Here is an 18,546-nt window from a genome sequence, read left to right as displayed (position 1 = left end):
ATAACATTGCATCATTCTCTAATATTTGCAGTTTACACTCTACACTCAGCATTCTAAATGATTTCACAGAGCAGTCTAGTGAACTTTTGAACTGTCCTCTGCAGGTAAAAAAATACAGTGACAGACACTTGAGATAATAAGCTTCAGAAGACAGAGCTCCCTGCAACTTTAAAAGTCGAAGAGCTCACAGAAGCTCTTTTGCATAGATAACAACTGGAGTTTCTTAACTCTTCCTGTACTGGAAACAATATTAGATTCATATCTCTGCTGTTAATGTTTTATTTCTTAGCTGTACTGCACATACAATGCATTATATCATACGTTTATTTTCACGTCAGATTCCAGGTAAAAGGAAACATGTGAAATCATTTTTTAGATACATTAAAAACAAAACATTGTACTCAAGCTATGAAAATTTGAATACACATACTTTGATATCACAAATACATTCTTATGAAAATCCTTAAATCCCCCCCCCCCCCCCTCCCCGCAGGCATCTGTCACTCCGGGAGTTAGGAAGGGACACCCAGTGCTGTACATAATGCAGAGCGGCAGTCTGGGGGAGTGTTATACATAAAGCTGATCCCAGCAGTGATACAGGTCTCTCTTCACTTCCTCTTCAATTTGCAAGTACTGTGCAGCAAGCCAATCCCCATGTGGCTTTAGTCTTATGTCATGTGACAGGGATGGAAGCCGTATGGTGATTGGCTGACTGCACGGCACTTGTAAACTGAAAAGTTAAGAGATCCTGCATTGCCAAGAGGAGCAAGTCATGTATAACGCTTCACTCCCCTGCTGTTTTGCACTATACAGGACAGACCCTCCCCTCCGCGATGGCAGGGATTGTGGGGGCTATCGTTACACCCCTGATTGTGAGCCTTGTTTTGTTTGCTAATTTACCAAGAGTGCATGGTTAGAATGCCCACTAACAGTGGTGTAACTAAGAAGCTTGGGGCCCCAGTGTGAGATTTACATGGGGCCCCTAGCACTCTATTGATATGGAACCCTAAAACCTACCAAGTACAGCTGCAGTGTCAGAGAGGTGTATTTAGAGTAAGGAAATAGTTTGGTAAGGATTACCACTATGCAATGCACATATAGAGTTGTTCATTATCAGCAGAGAATCAATGAAAAGCTAATAAGAAGGATGAAGGAGGGGCCCTAGTGTGCCCCTCTGGACCGGTCCAGGGGCACCGATGTGTGGTCGCAACCTCTGCATCCCCCATTGCTACACCTCAGCCCGTTAATGTAAGGAAACGCGGAAAAGCCGCCGCGTGTGCTGATAGCAAGGAGGCTGATTCCGCGTCCAGCGCGGCGGTTTGCACGCAGAAGCGTGTGTCTGGTGTGGCTGGGTCTGTTAGTTCACACAGATTCAGGAATACGCGCTGACTGAGAGGCAGAACTTTTATCACGACCAAGGGGGGATCAGCTGACCAGGCTGGTCAGCTGACCTCAGAGCAAGTGACTATTGGTCCATCACTTAGGGGTGGCGCCAGAGAGCGCTGCTCTATATATAGTTACTGCTGGCCAGTCACAAGTTGGCTGCCGTTGCGAACACTACGTGGAAGCACTCAGACCTTAGTCAGATCCAACAGTGTGCTTGAACCAGGAGTAGTGATGGGCGAACATCCAGATGTTCGGGTTCGAGAACGTTCGGCCGAACGGTGTCCCGATGTTCGGTACGTTCGTGCCGAACACCGAACATAATGGAAGTCAATCGGGACCCGAACTTTCCTGCTTTGCAAAGCCTCTTTACATGTAACATAGACCAAATTTTCAGGGTATGTGGACAGGGGGGGTGGGTATAAGAGGAAACGATTTTTTTCCGAAAGGACCTTATAGTTTTTGAGAAAAACGATTTTTAAGTTTCAAAGGGAAATTGTCTTTTAAATGCGGAAAATGTCAGGTTTTTTTGGCACAGGTAACAACAATCTTGTATTATTTTCAAAGCAAAGCAATGAGTTTTGTCGCCATGCAGTGATTAATAAATAGAAATGGGATATTACGGAAAGTGGCAACGCTAAGCCATCACAGATGTTCATGGTCCTTGGTCGGGGTCGGACTCGGAGAGTGTTGCATAGTCGTTTCCAATCCACGATTGATTCATTTTAATTTGTGTCAGCCGGTCTGCATTTGCTGTGGAGAGGCGGATACGCCGATCTGTAATGATGCCTCCGGCAGCACTGAAACAGCGTTCGGACATAACGCTGGCTGCAGGACAAGCCAGCACCTCTATTGCGTACATTGCCAGTTCGTGCCAGGTGTGTAGCTTAGAGACCCAATAATTGAAGGGTGCAGATGGATTGTTCAACACAGCTACGCCATCTGACATGTAGTCCTTGACCATCTTCTGCAGGCGATCGGTATTGGAGGTGGAACTGGGCGATTGCTGTTCTGTGGCCTGCTGCATGGGTGCCAGAAAATTTTGCCACTCCAAGGACACTGCCGATACCATTCCCTTGTGGGCACTAGCTGCAGCTTGCGTTCTTTGTTCCCCTCCTCGTCCTGGGTTTGCGGAAGTCAGTCTGTCGGCGTGGAACTGGCTAGAGGAGGAGGAGGATGTCAATCTCCTCTCTAATGTCTCCACAGGGGCCTGCTGGTATTCTTCAATTTTGACCTGTCTGACACTTTCTCCAATGAGTTTTTGAACATTGTCTTTGTACCGTGGATCCAGAAGGGTATAAACCCAGTAATCCACGTCGTCCAGAATTCGAACAACGTGCGGGTCGCATTCAATGCAGTCTAGCATGAATTGAGCCATGTCTGCCACAGTCCTAACAGAATCCTCATCATGTTCTTCTGAGCTTGACGCACCCTCATCATCATCACCAGCATCACGCCGTCACCCACCTTCTTCCTCGTCTTCTTCTGCTGTCCATTCCCGCTGAATCGTGGAAGTCCAACGTGCACCGCTCTGTCCCTCGGCAGTGGGGGCATCCAAGTCCTGTTCCAACTCCAGCTGTTCCTCGTCCTCTTCTTCAGCATAGCTGGGAGGACCAGCGTTTCCTGACGCAAATTGTCTGATGTTGGTATCATCATCACGCTGATCGTTGTCCTCTTGAGATTCCCCCACTTGCATCCTGACTGCGGCTTCCTTGATCTGCAACATTGATCTCTTCAGTAAACACAGCAGTGGTATCGTAATGCTGACTGAAGAGTTGTCACCGCTCACAAGCAACGTGGATTGCTCAAAATTTTGGAGGACTTGGCAGAGGTCCAACATGGTGGCCCAATCAGATCCACAGAAGCTTGGTAGCTGCCCGGATGCGCCTCGGTACTGCGCCGTCATGTACTGGACCACTGCACTCTTCTGCTCGCAAAAGCGTGCTAGCATGTGCAGCGTCGAATTCCAGCGCGTGGGTACGTCACACACCAAGCGATGGTTCGGTAGATTGAACCGCTCCTGCATCTTGGTGAGTCCCTCCGAAGCGGTACTGGACTTTCGGAAATATTTGGCCACTCGTCGCACCTTCAGCAGAATATCTGCCACGCCTGGGTATGTCCTCAGGAACCGTTGAACAACTAGGTTCATAACGTGTGCCAGGCAAGGGATGTGTCTCAGCTTAGCCAACTTTAAAGCGCGAATGAGATTGCTCCCATTGTCACACACAACCATGCCTGGTTTCAGGTCCAGCGGTGCCAGCCACAAATCGGTCTGTTCCTTGATTCCCTTCCAAATTTCTTCACCTGTGTGCTGCTTATCTCCAAGGCAGATCAGCTTCAGTAAGGCTTGCTGACGCATGGCAGCAGCTGTGCTGCACTCAGAGCTGGGACAAGGTCCTTCAGCACCCAAGGCTGAGACAGCAAAGTGCGCCCCTCCATCCCTCCGCCCCAGCCGTCACACACTGATTGCTACTAGACTAAGACTCGAGGCGCCCCAGGGCCCCCAACCTCCCCAATACCTTAATCTCTAGTTATCTGACTTGCAGTCACTGCCATGTATCCCCTTTTCCTATTTATTTCTGCTTCAAACACAATTGGGAATGACAACTGAATGAATTGTGCGCCCCCTCCTACACTGCGCCCTGAGGCTGGAGCCTCTCCAGCCTCTGCCTCGGCCTGGCCCTGGCTGCACTGCTTCCACGACGACCCTATTGCTGGGTTACCGATGCCGGATGAGGTACAGCTTTGAGAAGCGATGGAGGAGAAGGAGTCAGAGTCGAGATTGGTGCCTCTGAGGGACGCCGGTCCAGCAGTTTGCGGCGTGGGCAACACCCGCGCCGTAGCCGGTGAGGAGGAGTCACTGCCAGGCTCCACAAGGTTCACCCAGTGCGCCGTCAGGGAGATGTATCGATCCTGGCCAAAGGCACTCGTCCAGGTGTCTGTGGTGAGGTGAACCTTGCAGGCAACGGCATTTTTCAAGCTTCTGGTTATTTTGCTAACCACGTGCTCATGTAACGCTGGCACTGCAGACCGCGCAAAATAGTATCGGCTGGGAACCACGTAACGTGGGATGGCAAGCGCCATCATGCGCTTGAAGCTGTTTGTCTCCACCACGCGATATGGCAGCATTTCGCAGGCCACAAACTTGGCTATGCTGGCTGTTAGTGCCACGGCCCGGGGGTCATTTGCTGGCAATTTTCTCTTGCGCTCAAACATCTCCGGGACAGACAACTGAAACGTAGGATCGCACACTGAAGGACAGTTGGTTGTTGTTGTCGTGGTCGTTGAAGATTGGGAAACGTCAAGAGGACTGTTGCAGAAACTGACATCGTCGTCTACTACGGATGTTTGTGCACCACGTAATGGCTGGGCTGCTGCTGAGGAGGGTCTGGTGACAACGGAGGCAGTGTTGCTGGGGGCTGGAAGCGAGCCGCTACCCTGGCCTTGCGTGTTTGACCACAGAGTGCTATGTTTGGCTACCATGTGGCGGCGCATGCTGATGGTGGAGAGGTTGTTGACATTTTTCCCCCTGCTCAGTCAGGTCCTGCACACCTTGCAAATCACCATGGTAACATCCACCCTGCAGTCTTCAAAGAAAGCTCAGACTTTTGAGCTCCTGCTTTGCTGGCGAGTTTGCTTCGTGCCTCTTTGGCGTCTCACTTCTACGGCTACGCCTGTTGTGTCCGAAATACCCCGCCTACTTTGTGGCACACGGCGAACTCTTGCAGCAGTGGGTTCTGCAGCAGACTCATCTGTACTGCTGCTATCACAACGGCGAGGTTCTACTCGATAATCCGGGTCTGTGTCCACATCGTCCAAAACCACCTCTTCCATCTCCTCATCTGTGACTGTGTCTGTGTGCAGTGGACTAGAGCTCCCCAGAACACCCTCTGCGCACCTCACTCCCATGTCTTCAAGATGTTCTTGGTGGACCTCCTGCAATTCCAATTCCTGCGCACATTGCTCAGGGATTTGGGTGTCTTCGTCCTCGCCTTGCATTTCAATGAGTGGTGCAGTTTCCTCGCACAATGGTTGTGAATCCGGGCACAACATTTCTGGCTGTTCCATTGTTTGTGGGGGTAGGAGTGGGAATAGCTCCTCCAAAGAGCTCATTGTGTCCGGAAATAATTGTTCGGACTGGTTATTTGGCCATTGTGTGCATGGTGTAGCTGCTGGTTGTGTCACCTTTGTGCCCACTGGCTCCTTGTAACTGGCAGAGGACCTCGTGCGTGACAAGGATGTGCTGGTGCTGCTGCTGCTTAACCCGCTGCTGGACGCTTGAGAGGTCAACCAATTCACTATCCGGTCCTGCTCTTGTGGATTAGTGAGGGTTGTTTGTCTGGCACACATGGGTGGTATTGAGTGGGTTTTCTTAGGTGCTCCACTGCGGCCTCTACGTGAACCGTCAGATGAAACACCTCTTCCCTTGCCCCTCCCTCTTTCACTGGATTTCTTCATTATGGTTGTACTGATCCCAGCAGTAGAGATGGGCCGAACCTCCGATTTTAGGTTCGCGAACCGGGTTCGCGAACTTCCGCGGAAGGTTCGGTTCGCGTTAAAGTTCGCAAACCGCAATAGGCTTCAATGGGGATGCGAACTTTGAAAAAAAATAATAATTATGCTGGCCACAAAAGTGATGGAAAAGATGTTTCAAGGGGTCTAACACCTGGAGGGGGGCATGGCGGAGTGGGATACACGCCAAAAGTCCCCAGGAAAAATCTGGAGTTGACGCAAAGCAGCGTTTTAAGGGCAGAAATCATATTGAATGCTAAATGACAGGCCTAAAGTGCTTTAAAACATCTTGCATGTGTATACATCAATCAGGTAGTGTAATTAAGGTACTGCTTCACACTGACACACCAAACTGTTCACTGAACAGAACAGGTATGCAGTGGTGGGTTCACTAAACAGGTATACAGTGGCGGGTCCACTGAACAGAACAGGTATGCAGTGGCGGGTCCACTGAACAGAACAGGTATGCAGTGGTGGGTTCACAGAACAGGTATGCAGTGGTGGGTTCACAGAACAGGTATGCAGTGGCAGGATCACTGAACAGGTATGCAGTGGTGGGTGGGTTCACAGAACAGGTATGCAGTGGCAGGATCACTGAACAGGTATGCAGTGGTGGGTGGGTTCACAGAACAGGTATGCAGTGGCAGGATCACTGAACAGGTATGCAGCCAGGAAAAGCTAAGCCTAACTAATCTTTCCCTATGAGAGACAGACAGCAGCTCGCCCTACTCTCTCTAATGCAGGCACACGAGTGGCCGTAATGGCCGCCGCTGCCTGCCTTATATAAGGGGGGTGGGGCTCCAGGGGCTAGTGTAGCCTAATTGGCTACACTGGGCCTGCTGACTGTGATGTAGAGGGTCAAGTTGACCCTCATAGTGCATTGTGGGGCGAACCGAACTTCCGGAAACGTTCGCCTGCGGGAGGCGAACGCGAACCACCGAAGTTCGCCGGGAACCGTTCGCCGGCGAACCGTTCGGCCCATCTCTACCCAGCAGTACACGCACACTGACTGGCAGTACAGTGGCAATAAGACAATGCTATATAGTATGCTATACACTGGTGACGGACGGAAGTACTACTGATCCCAGCAGTACACGCTGACTGTGGCAGTACAGTGGCAATAAGACAATACTATATTGTATGCTATATACTGGTGACGGACGGAAGTACTACTGATCCCAGCAGTACACGCTGACTGTGGCAGTACAGTGGCAATAAGACAATGCTATATAGTATGCTATACACTGGTGACGGACGGAAGTACTACTGATCCCAGCAGTACACGCTGACTGTGGCAATACAGTGGCAATAAGAGAATGCTATATAGTATATACTGGTGACGGACGGAAGTACTACTGATCCCAGCAGTACACGCTGACTGTGGCAATACAGTGGCAATAAGACAATGCTATATAGTATGCTATATACTGGTGACGGACGGAAGTACTACTGATCCCAGCAGTACACGCTGACTGTGGCAATACAGTGGCAATAAGACAATGCTATATAGTATGCTATATACTGGTGACGGACGGAAGTACTACTGATCCCAGCAGTACACGCTGACTGTGGCAATACAGTGGCAATAAGACAATGCTATATAGTATGCTATATACTGGTGACGGACGGAAGTACTACTGATCCCAGCAGTAGACGCTGACTGTGGCAATACAGTGGCAATAAGACAATGCTATATAGTATGCTATACACTGGTGACGGACGGAAGTACTACTGATCCCAGCAGTACACACTGACTGTGGCAGTACAGTGGCAATAAGACAATGCTATATAGTATATACTGGTGACGGACGGAAGTACTACTGATCCCAGCAGTACACGCTGACTGTGGCAATACAGTGGCAATAAGACAATGCTATATAGTATGCTATATACTGGTGACGGACGGAAGTACTACTGATCCCAGCAGTACACGCTGACTGTGGCAGTACAGTGGCAATAAGACAATGCTATATAGTATGCTATATACTGGTGACGGACGGAAGTACCACTGATCCCAGCAGTACACGCTGACTGTGGCAGTACAGTGGCAATAAGACAATGCTATATAGTATGCTATATACTGGTGACGGACGGAAGTACTACTGATCCCAGCAGTACACGCTGACTGTGGCAGTACAGTGGCAATAAGACAATGCTATATAGTATGCTATATACTGGTGACGGACGGAAGTACTACTGATCCCAGCAGTACACGCTGACTGTGGCAGTACAGTGGCAATAAGACAATGCTATATAGTATGCTATATCCTGGTGACGGACGGAAGTACTACTGATCCCAGCAGTACACGCTGACTGTGGCAATACAGTGGCAATAAGACAATGCTATATAGTATGCTATATACTGGTGACGGACGGAAGTACTACTGATCCCAGCAGTACACGCTGACTGTGGCAATACAGTGGCAATAAGACAATGCTATATAGTATGCTATATACTGGTGACGGACGGAAGTACTACTGATCCCAGCAGTACACGCTGACTGTGGCAATACAGTGGCAATAAGACAATGCTATATAGTATGCTATACACTGGTGACGGACGGAAGTACTACTGATCCCAGTAGTACACACTGACTGTGGCAGTACAGTGGCAATAAGACAATGCTATATAGTATATACTGGTGACGGACGGAAGTACTACTGATCCCAGCAGTACACGCTTACTGTGGCAATACAGTGGCAATAAGACAATGCTATATAGTATGCTATACACTGGTGACGGACGGAAGTACTACTGATCCCAGCAGTACACGCTGACTGTGGCAATACAGTGGCAATAAGACAATGCTATATAGTATGCTATATACTGGTGACGGACGGAAGTACTACTGATCCCAGCAGTACACGCTGATTGTGGCAATACAGTGGCAATAAGACAATGCTATATAGTATGCTATATACTGGTGACGGACGGAAGTACTACTGATCTCAGCAGTACACGCTGACTGTGGCAGTACAGTGGCAATAAGACAATGCTATATAGTATGCTATATACTGGTGACGGACGGAAGTACTACTGATCCCAGCAGTACACGCTGACTGTGGCAGTACAGTGGCAATAAGACAATGCTATATAGTATGCTATATACTGGTGACGGACGGAAGTACTACTGATCCCAGCAGTACACGCTGACTGTGGCAGTACAGTGGCAATAAGACAATGCTATATAGTATGTTATACACTGGTGACGGACAGAAGTACTACTGATCCCAGCAGTACACGTTGTCTAGCAGTACAGTGGCAAACTGGCAATAGACAATGCTATATACTGGTGACGGAAGTACAGTGGCAAATAGACAATGCTATATACTGGTGGTGGAAGTACTACTGATCCCAGCAGTACAAGCACACTGACTGGCACTACAGTAGTATGACTAGGAGGCTGGGGGGGGCCCTGGCTAGCCTAGCTGGTGAGAGAGTCTAACCTGCCTGCCTACCCAAAGCTAAACCCAACTTCAAGTGGCGGAGAAATGACGCGGTTCGGGTATTTATTTACCCGAACCACGTGGCCCGCTCGGCCAATCGCAGTGCGAGCCGCGTGTTCGAGCCCGAACCACGTGACCCGCTCGGTCAATCACAGCGCGAGCCGAATGTTCGGGGAACGTTCGGCCATGCGCTGGCAGGCCGAACATATGTTCGACCACATGGCCGAACGCATGGTCGAATACCACGAGGTGTCCGGCGGAGCCCGAACCGAACTCGAACAGCCCAAAATCCGGGCGAACCCCGAACAGTGGCGAACACTGTTCGCCCAACACTAACCAGGAGGACCTGGGAATTCACACTGAGCCAGATTATTTTGTGTTATCATTCTGTTATTCTGCAGACTAGTTCCAGGGTGTAGAGACCACGGACCTCACACCCAAGATTAGGGAACTTGTGTTATAATTCTGTTATTCTTCAGACTAGTTCCAGGGTGTAGAGACCACGGACCTCACACCCAAGATTAGGGAACTTGTGTTATCATTCTGTTATTCTTCAGACTAGTTCCAGGGTGTAGAGACCATGGACCTCACACCCAAGATTAGGGAGCTTGTGTATCATTCTGTTATACATCAGACTAGTTCCAGGGTGTAGAGACCACGGACCTCACACCCAAGACTAGGCATTGTTTGATATCTGTTATGACCTATTGCTTTCCTGACTATCCCTCTGCTTTCTGATTTGGTACCACGCACATCTGATTATCCGTTGCCAACCCTGCCTGCCTTGGATACCGGAACAGCCTTCTGTCTTTGTACTTTATCTGTCCGTGTGTTGCCGACCTGGCTTGCCCGACCTCGAGAGCTATCTCTCCCCTTTAGGAGATAGTCTCCAGATCAGCTAGTGACATCCACCTTCAGGTGTCACTCACTCACTGGCCCTTCCTACCTTCAGCCTGAGACTCCACCCCTTGGAAGGTCTCAGGCAGCTGCAAGGTTCTCGTGCTTCTCTAAAGAGCAGTATTGCCCATACTGCCGAGGACCACCTGCTCATCAGGTGGTTTACTCAAAGTCATTACTGTTGCACCAAACACTCACGATATATACAGGTGTCCAGAGGTTAGTATTATATCTGTATTATTGGTGATTCTGCAGATCATCAATAATCGGGTATATATCTGTATTCTTGGTGATACTGCAGATCACCAATAATCAGATTCTCTCTGTGTGCTGACACCGATCGTTACAGTTAAGTTTAGGGAGGATGTGCAACTACCGGGAGTGCGTTCTAAACTTTGCTTTAATTTAGGTATATCACTCTTCAAAACAAAGCAATATTTTACTGTGAAGACATGTGGAGGTGTCAATTGCACTCTGTAGAGCACGGAGCTACAGAGACAAAACAGAACACAGCGGTACCATTCCATTACATGCAGTAAATAGAATTACAGCTTGTCATAAAACGATGTCTCGCTAAAGACGAGGCAGCAGCAGCATCAAACCTGAACATCAAGCAGGGCGCCCTGCTGATCCGCTCCTCCTCCCTACCTACCGCAGAGGAGTTCTCGGAAAGTTCTCCTTTACTTCCTCCCGTTGTTGGGCTTCATCCGAGGCAACGAGTCTGTGGGAGGAATAAGTGATACTTTTTATTTTTGTGGGGGGAGCTACATCTTTCACCTTCACAAACATGAAGCCTAAACTGCCTCCCCACGAACCTCCCGGCAGTGAATTCATGCTGGCGCCAGCAGTTCCCATAGGCGGGCGATGGATGAGAAATAATTGAAAGCAACTTAATTAAGATGATAAAAAAGCACTCTTAATAAATGCAATTAGGAACACTTCACACGGATGATGCTTTCAGATCCCCCTCCCAAAGCCTATCCACGTGCTTCCTCTTTCATGCTGATTTATTTCATGCAGTTTGAAAACACACTATACGGCCAGTGAGCACTAAATGAGACCACAAGAGGAAAGCGTTCACTATTTAAGGGCTCATTTGTCCACGTTCGCCTGGATTAGCCTATTCTTATTGATAAAACTTTCATGATACTACGGCTCTGAAGTTCTTGGCTTCCAAACGAAGCGAGAAATAAAATCCAGAATTCGCTCAATTAACAGGAGAATAGCTAAGAGAGTGAGCAGGAGGAAAGTTGTGTGGATAGCCGCGGCCTTGGCTCAAAATTCTCCAAATTAGAGCGAGGTAACTGTGCTGCCTGTATGGCCATTATACGTGGAGCGGAGAACTTGTTCATTTTAGATTCTGTGATTCATTTTACAACCCATCCAAATGGAATTTTACATTTGTGTTTGGTAACTGGTCACGGGTTTTGAACGCTATCTACCTTCCAGAATGCCTTCACATTTATGACCTTTTCCATTTCCAGTTCTTTTGCCACACTTCTCTGTGTAACTGTATTTAGGTTTTTTTTTCTATACAGTGTTGTAAAGGTTCATGGAAATGCAGGCAGCACCACCTCAGTATATAATAACTGTGGACCTGAACTCTGGGACGGGGCACAAGGAAAACAGAGAGAAATGCACCCTGTGTGTGTTAAGCTTGGAGGTGTAATCTCCACAGTCAGCATGCAACACATAAGCTGACGTGAAGGAGGTACACACACCAGCACAAGGAATCAGGATATCCCCAGTTTAGTGGAGGAGAGGACTGACTCCAATAGAAGATTGTGGTGCACAGAGCCGGTGCAGATCCGAACAGCCACAAACAACACTTTCGTAATAACGTCTCAGCGCAAAGTAGCGCTGAGCGCATAAACCAGGACTGAGGAGATCAGGACAGGTAGACAGAATGAACGCTTGCTTAACTAGCCACTACTTAGTGACAGCAAGCGTCCACAACAGACTGGAATGAGGTAGCCAATGCGTTTGCAGCAATGGCGTGCCTCACAAAGACAGGACAGGATAGTCAGGAAATAGCAGGATCAAGATAGATGAACGTAACACAGATAAATATACAATAAATATGATTTCCTAGCGTATTACAATTACAGCTATCAATCAAACTATTTGTAACGTCTGACTAACATATGTATATATCGGCAATGAACCGATATATGACATAAGCAGGAACTCTGACTAAGACTGGAGTAATACAGGGAACAGGACTCAGAAGGATTCGCTATCTCTTTGCAGAGATGAACGCAATCCACAAACAGGACCAGGAACAGGATAACTAGCTCAGCGTGCTGAAACGCTGACTAACGGAACACAGGATATAAACAGTTCGTGTACGTATATATCAGCGACACTGATGTATCAACGTAACACGAATACAAGGAAAATAATAAACGTGCAAGTATGCGTATATATTGGCGATGAACCAATATATGACACAAGACAAGCAAAGTAACAACTTCTAGAAACAAGAGCAGAACTAGGAGGACTCGCTGACCCCTTCGCAGGAGTCAGCGCAGTCCACACGGACTAGGAACGAGGTGGGGCACGAGCAGAGTAACAGACAGAATCTGAGACTATGGTAGCCCATGAGGCATTGCAGGAAGCAGTTCTTTATACTGAGGTCATCCAATGGGAGCAGACCTGCAGATTCCCACACAAGTGAATGGTAATTAATCACAGGCTGATAGCAGGAAAAGGCAGACAATGATATGCAGCCTGCAGGAAAGGGATTGCCCCTCCATTGCAGCAGACAATGTTTGTTTACACAAAAGCATATTAAACTGTCATTAACTTCAGAGCGACTGCAGATGGAATCAGCAACTAGTTTAGGTGCAAACCAAACTATGCAAGCAAATGCATGTAATGACATTAGAACTGCTTGGTTTGCAATACCACTGCAGTCAGCAGTAAACGCTGCAGAAGCGATCATAACAGTGTGTTTTTAGAGAGAAGAGCCTGTGTAATTCCCCCTCATCTTCAAGTAATCACAAGTGTAATTTGATCTCACAGCTGTGTCAGCACAGAAATTTGGTGTACATGTGCTGTCATTTTGGTTGTATGCGCCGAGAAGCCCTGCCTCGGAAATCCGGCAGACCTTGGTAGACACAACCAATATGTTAACACAGGATGTTAAAAGATGAGAGGGATATGACGGAAACCTGATGTCATGCGCATGTGCAGAGCACTCCCGGTCGTGGGCTTGCGTTGTATGATGCGCACAGCTAGGCCAGCACCTGTGCACTGCTGCCCGACTCTGGCGACTCGGAAGAGGTTGTTGGGGGGGCATTTATCAAGCAAAGGAAGGGAACAGAGGAGAACGGGGGTGCGGTGAGCATCAGGACAGCTCACTGTACATGCCTGCCCCCCCCCCCGTTTCTCATCATCCTTTCGGCTCCTTAAGGCCTGGAGAGAGTCTTGGCGCCCCGTGGATGCTATCCCCCACCAAATCTTATTAAAAGAAGTCAGTTGATCATCAACGGTGGGCAAAAACTGCTATCTCGACTAGGGACCCATTTCCTAATAATCCTTTTCTGCTGGGTGCCTACTAGAGCGCTTTCAATAATGATTCCTAAAATTTGGGTTTCTACTGAAAGGCTATGGGAGGGAACCCACAGCAGCTTTGTGTTTGCAGTGCGATTGCAAAAAGTGCTACCTGCAGCATTTTTGCGATTTTCCCAGAGCTACTGCATTCATGCCAATTAGGGCAAAATCGCTTTTGCTATGGAATTCTGGGAAAAATATATTTTTTCAGTGATTTGGAAATCGCTAGTGATTTTCGAATCTGTGGGAAATGCCGAATGCTGCCACAAGTTGGTGCCTAGCCTGACTGCATTGCAGCTACTCGCAAACAGTGTTGCTTTGCCTTCCACTACTGCCTATTTATAGGAGCAAAATCAATAACACATGATATTTGAATTATTGATCAGAGGTTGCTGTTAGTTATTTTGTGAATAAAGATTTGATGTAAAGAGTTTACTCATGCATATAATGCTGTAACCTTTCCCAGGTGCAGTTTCAGAGGATATTCCAACCATTCATATCAGGTTTTCTGATCAAGGGATGCATTATTTGATGGCGTTTTCAAACTACACTTTGCATGGTAAAACATGCACATTATTTTCATAGCCGGAGCATTTGGAATGTAACGTGTGCATTATCAGGCTCAATACTTGTGGACCCAGCTACTTGTACTGACACCCCTAAGGCCCCTTTCAAACGGATTGGTGAACTGCGCACTTGCTGAGCAGTTTAGTCTCCGCCTGCCGCCTGCCAGTGCAGTTTGGGCGCAATTTAAATGCATCCGAATTGCAGCGGTTATAACACCACGCATTTCAAGCGATGACACGTGGTGGTGTTACTGGGCAGCGGAACGCAACATGTCAAGTCTGAGTGCTCACAGATCTCACTCTGTGGGGGGACGCCTGTACAGCGCCGGTACCGAGAGCTTACAAGCACCCAACCGGTGCAGGAGAGCAGCTGGCGGGCGATGAATTCACCGCTTGTCAGCTGCCCTTGTGAAAGGGCCCTTAGAGTGTCAAAGAAAGAATGAGATAGATTGGAAGTCTTTGTATAATGGAAGAGTCACACTAAGAAACGTTTTCACTTGCTGAGTACTAAGACCAAGAGGCTGATGTTAATGTAACATGTAGTTGTGTAAAACATGCAGGTTATGTTCCCAGTATGAACAATTGTTATGAAACATGCATGATATCCAAAAACACACCCTAGAAAGAACGTTGGGCTAACGTAGCCCATTCCAATGCAGGGATGTGAACATGCAACTGCACGGGCGGTACCTTCACATGTGGCAACACAGCGCTACAGAATGTGCACAATGTGAACTCAACCTAATGAATATCAAGGCCAGATTTATACTTTTTCTGCCCCTAGGCCAACTTTCTTACAGCTCCCCTTCCATGTGCAGCAGCACCCTCCTCATTCTATGTGCAGCCCCCTCTTCCATGTCTAACATGTACATGCAGCCCCCTTCAGTTATATAGAGATCCCTCGGGCAGAAGCTCCCTATTTCCATGTGTTTCTCCATATTTGCAACTTCTGTATTCCATTTGCAGCCTCTACTTTCATATGCAGCAATCTCTCTTCTACAGTATGTCCAGCCACCCCTTGGCCAGATGCTGCCCAAGGCCGGCGCCTTTGCGGCCTTTCCAGAAATCCGGCCCTGATGGAAATGAAATATCTGAAAGTGTAACACTCATTTTAAAAATGCAAAATGTATTATGGAAAGAGTAGTACCCCATGGCAGCAAATCTAAAAATCAGTGCCACTGATTTTAGCAAAGAAAACTGAAATCTAATGGATTGCTTTATATTTCAGTCCTTTACACACCATAATTGGTATTTTAATTACTTTACTGGATTAGGATAACTCCAGGTATGAGAAGCAGAATGCCTAAAACTATGAATGTTTCATAACATTCTGCAGAGATCAAACGGAAACCAATTCTGAATTCAGCATCTTTGAAAAGTCACACAGATGGATTGTGATTTCTGATCTGTTTCCATAGGTCTGTTGTCCGCATCTGCTGCCAGATCTGTTTGGAGGTTAGAAGGTACATATTGAAGAGGAGCCCTATACAGATCCCTCAAGCCTTATCTACATCAACAACCTGCCGTCCTCACAGAATAATAATATCCCACAAAATACAACCTCATCAGAATAGTGTGGGCTTCTCAGCACCTCCAGGAACTTAGATCCCTGTTTTGATGAATTATGAAAGAGAGCAGCAAAGATAGCCCGGATTTGCATTCGCCATCAAGGTAATGCCAATGAACTAGACTGGAAATTTAAGTCGAAGAACCATTTATCTTCATATTAGGTGATAACCATGAAAAATTCACAATAAGCTATGTTGCTATGTGTTTCCTTCTAATCTATGCGCTGCTGAGCTAGGAAGTCTAGAGCTGTTTCATTTCAAGTGTTTTTTTTTTTATTTTTTAATCTTCAATTTTAACCTTTTGTGTATGGAATAGATATTTCTTGCATCGATAGATATAGCAGACAACTGAACAAAGAACATATTCATTTAAAGTATTTAGACATTAAAGAGAACCTGTAACAAAAAAATCTCCCCCTGAGAGATACTTACCTCGGGAGGGGGAAGCCTCAGGGTCCCAATGAGGCTTCCCCAATCCTCTGTAGCCTGGGGGAATCCAGCGCTGGCTCAGCCGAAAGTACCTCGACAAAGCCTGACAAACACTGCGCAGCCTCGGCAATATTTACCTACCGCGATCCAGCGCTGGCGCAGTAGCGGCTCTTCTTTTGGGCTAAGGTGAAAATAGCTGAATCCAATCGATTCGCTCTACTGTGCAGGTGCAAAGGACTCGCACCTGCGCAGTAGAGCAGATACAAACGGGCTCGGCTATTTCCACCTTAGCCCAAATGAAGAGCCTCTACTGCGCCTGCGCTGGATCGCGGTAGTTAAATATTTACCTCGCTGCTGTTCAGGGGGTCACAGCGCTGGATTGATCTCTCTGATCAAATCTGTATTATGCAGCCAATGTTTGTTTTTTACTTTGTACAGCGCCACGGAATATGCTGGTGCTTTATAAGTCAGTAATAATAATCTGTTGTCTGCCCATACACCACGGACTGATTTCTAGTAGATTACAACATTAAATCTTTCAGAAATCAGCCTAGCACCGCCACTTGCCTGGCTGCCACAAGTTTAACCATGTAGCTCTGTAATAAAGCCCTGAGGAAGATAGGCGGTCCTATCGAAACATGTTGGATGATTGGCTGGGCCAAGAGTGGTAACGTCACCCTGAACATCCGGCATCCCATCGGTACACGGACCAGCAAGACTTTGTGAGTCAACTACGGTGGGTCACCGGCCGGGACTCAAACTGAAAGTGCCACCCCGAGACTGCTGAGTCTTCTCTGCCCTCCTTCTAAAAACATTAAGGAACATGAGTTGATTTTTAACCGCTGCTGCAGGGAACTTTTTTTGAATATTGAGGATCGTGAGGTTTTAAACCGCTGCTGTGGTGAACATTGTCAACAAATACCACTGAACACAATTGTTTTATGCAGGCGGCATTACAAAGAAATGGAGGAACTGTTTTCTATGGAGTGCTACGGATAGACTTGCTTAATTCAGAGACAGGTTTGGTTGAGTGGGCGGACTGAGCACAGGACAGGTTTCAGTTTACAGCATATTGATGCATGCAGCAATATTCAGCTTGATGAATGTGCATTCATAGCGTACTGGAAGATATTTAATCGGGTGCTTGATTTAAAAATGCCTTTTATATTTGAGGTGGATTAAAGTGAATTCTATTTTTACTGGCGCAAGAGTTCGTTTTTTAAGTTTAAAAATGTCCCCCTGGTGCCCCGTGCTCTTCAAAATCTCACCTGTTCACCAGCACAATACCTAGTCGTCACCACCGTGTCTACCATCACCCCAATGGCCTGTACTACCAGAGACGTAGCTAGGCTTTTCAGTGCCCGGGGACAAAGATAGTTTTTGAACCCCCCTCTGGATAAATTGAGCATCGCCACGCATCAGAATGTGGGTGTGGTCATGGGTGGAGCCAAATGTACAAATGCTGTTTAGATAGCCAGATGGGCCTGACCCCTTCCCCTCATTTAGATAGCCAATTGTGCTCCCTATAATTAGCCAGATGTGCCCCCCTTGTTCTGCTGCTGCTAACACTTCTGCGCTCCTCTGCAGAGGTAGGGATAGAAGCAGGGGCACTTTAGACAGCCAGCGAGCTGCCTCTCACTCACTTGGGGTGCGATGGCCATGCTCTGTGCCCCCTTACAGTGCTGCACCCGGGGACATGTGTCCCCCTTGCCCACCCATAGCTACACCTCTGTGTACTACATGGCCTGTACCACGTGGCACCAGGCATGAGTGATGTTACACACGCCAGTGGTGCCACATTTTACAGGCTATTGCAGTGACGGCACACATCAGATTAAATCAGGTCTATTGGCCTGCAAAATTGCCTGATATTGCGGCACCTTAAGTGCTCTTCCCTCTGAAAGATGCCATTGTTTTACGGTAATCCAATCTCAACATTTTCATATATGCATATAAGAAAAATACGAATAATTCATTTGAATTCAGTTCTGGTGAACAGCCTGTTCGATCCTGTAGAAGTAGTTTCAAAATCCTGAATGTACTCATGCCTGGCTTCTCTACATGTGCAACCTGCACTGTAAAGGTGCCCACAGACAGTACGGAGTGGCGATCGCAGGAGTGCCATAGATTTCACCTCATGTGGTCCCAAATGGGATAGGCCTCGTTCACATCTGAGGAGCGCAGAAGGC

At 47.6% G+C, this 18,546-nt stretch overlaps 1 long non-coding RNA gene across 1 annotated transcript in view; it reads left to right on the top strand.

Moving 5' to 3' along the window:
* LOC137561179 (uncharacterized) overlaps positions 1–18,546 on the top strand; it is a 256,463-nt gene that overhangs the window by 222,601 nt on the left and 15,316 nt on the right. Inside the window, exon 3 of the long non-coding RNA XR_011029906.1 lies at positions 15,779–16,031. This is a non-coding gene — a long non-coding RNA (uncharacterized lncRNA). The remainder of the gene's footprint in view (positions 1–15,778; positions 16,032–18,546) is intronic.

This window comes from Hyperolius riggenbachi, chromosome 3 (assembly GCF_040937935.1).
Source record: "Hyperolius riggenbachi isolate aHypRig1 chromosome 3, aHypRig1.pri, whole genome shotgun sequence".
Lineage (NCBI taxonomy): Eukaryota > Metazoa > Chordata > Amphibia > Anura > Hyperoliidae > Hyperolius > Hyperolius riggenbachi.
Note: the sequence above shows the minus strand (reverse complement) of the source record. Positions and strands in the feature narration are given on the sequence as shown.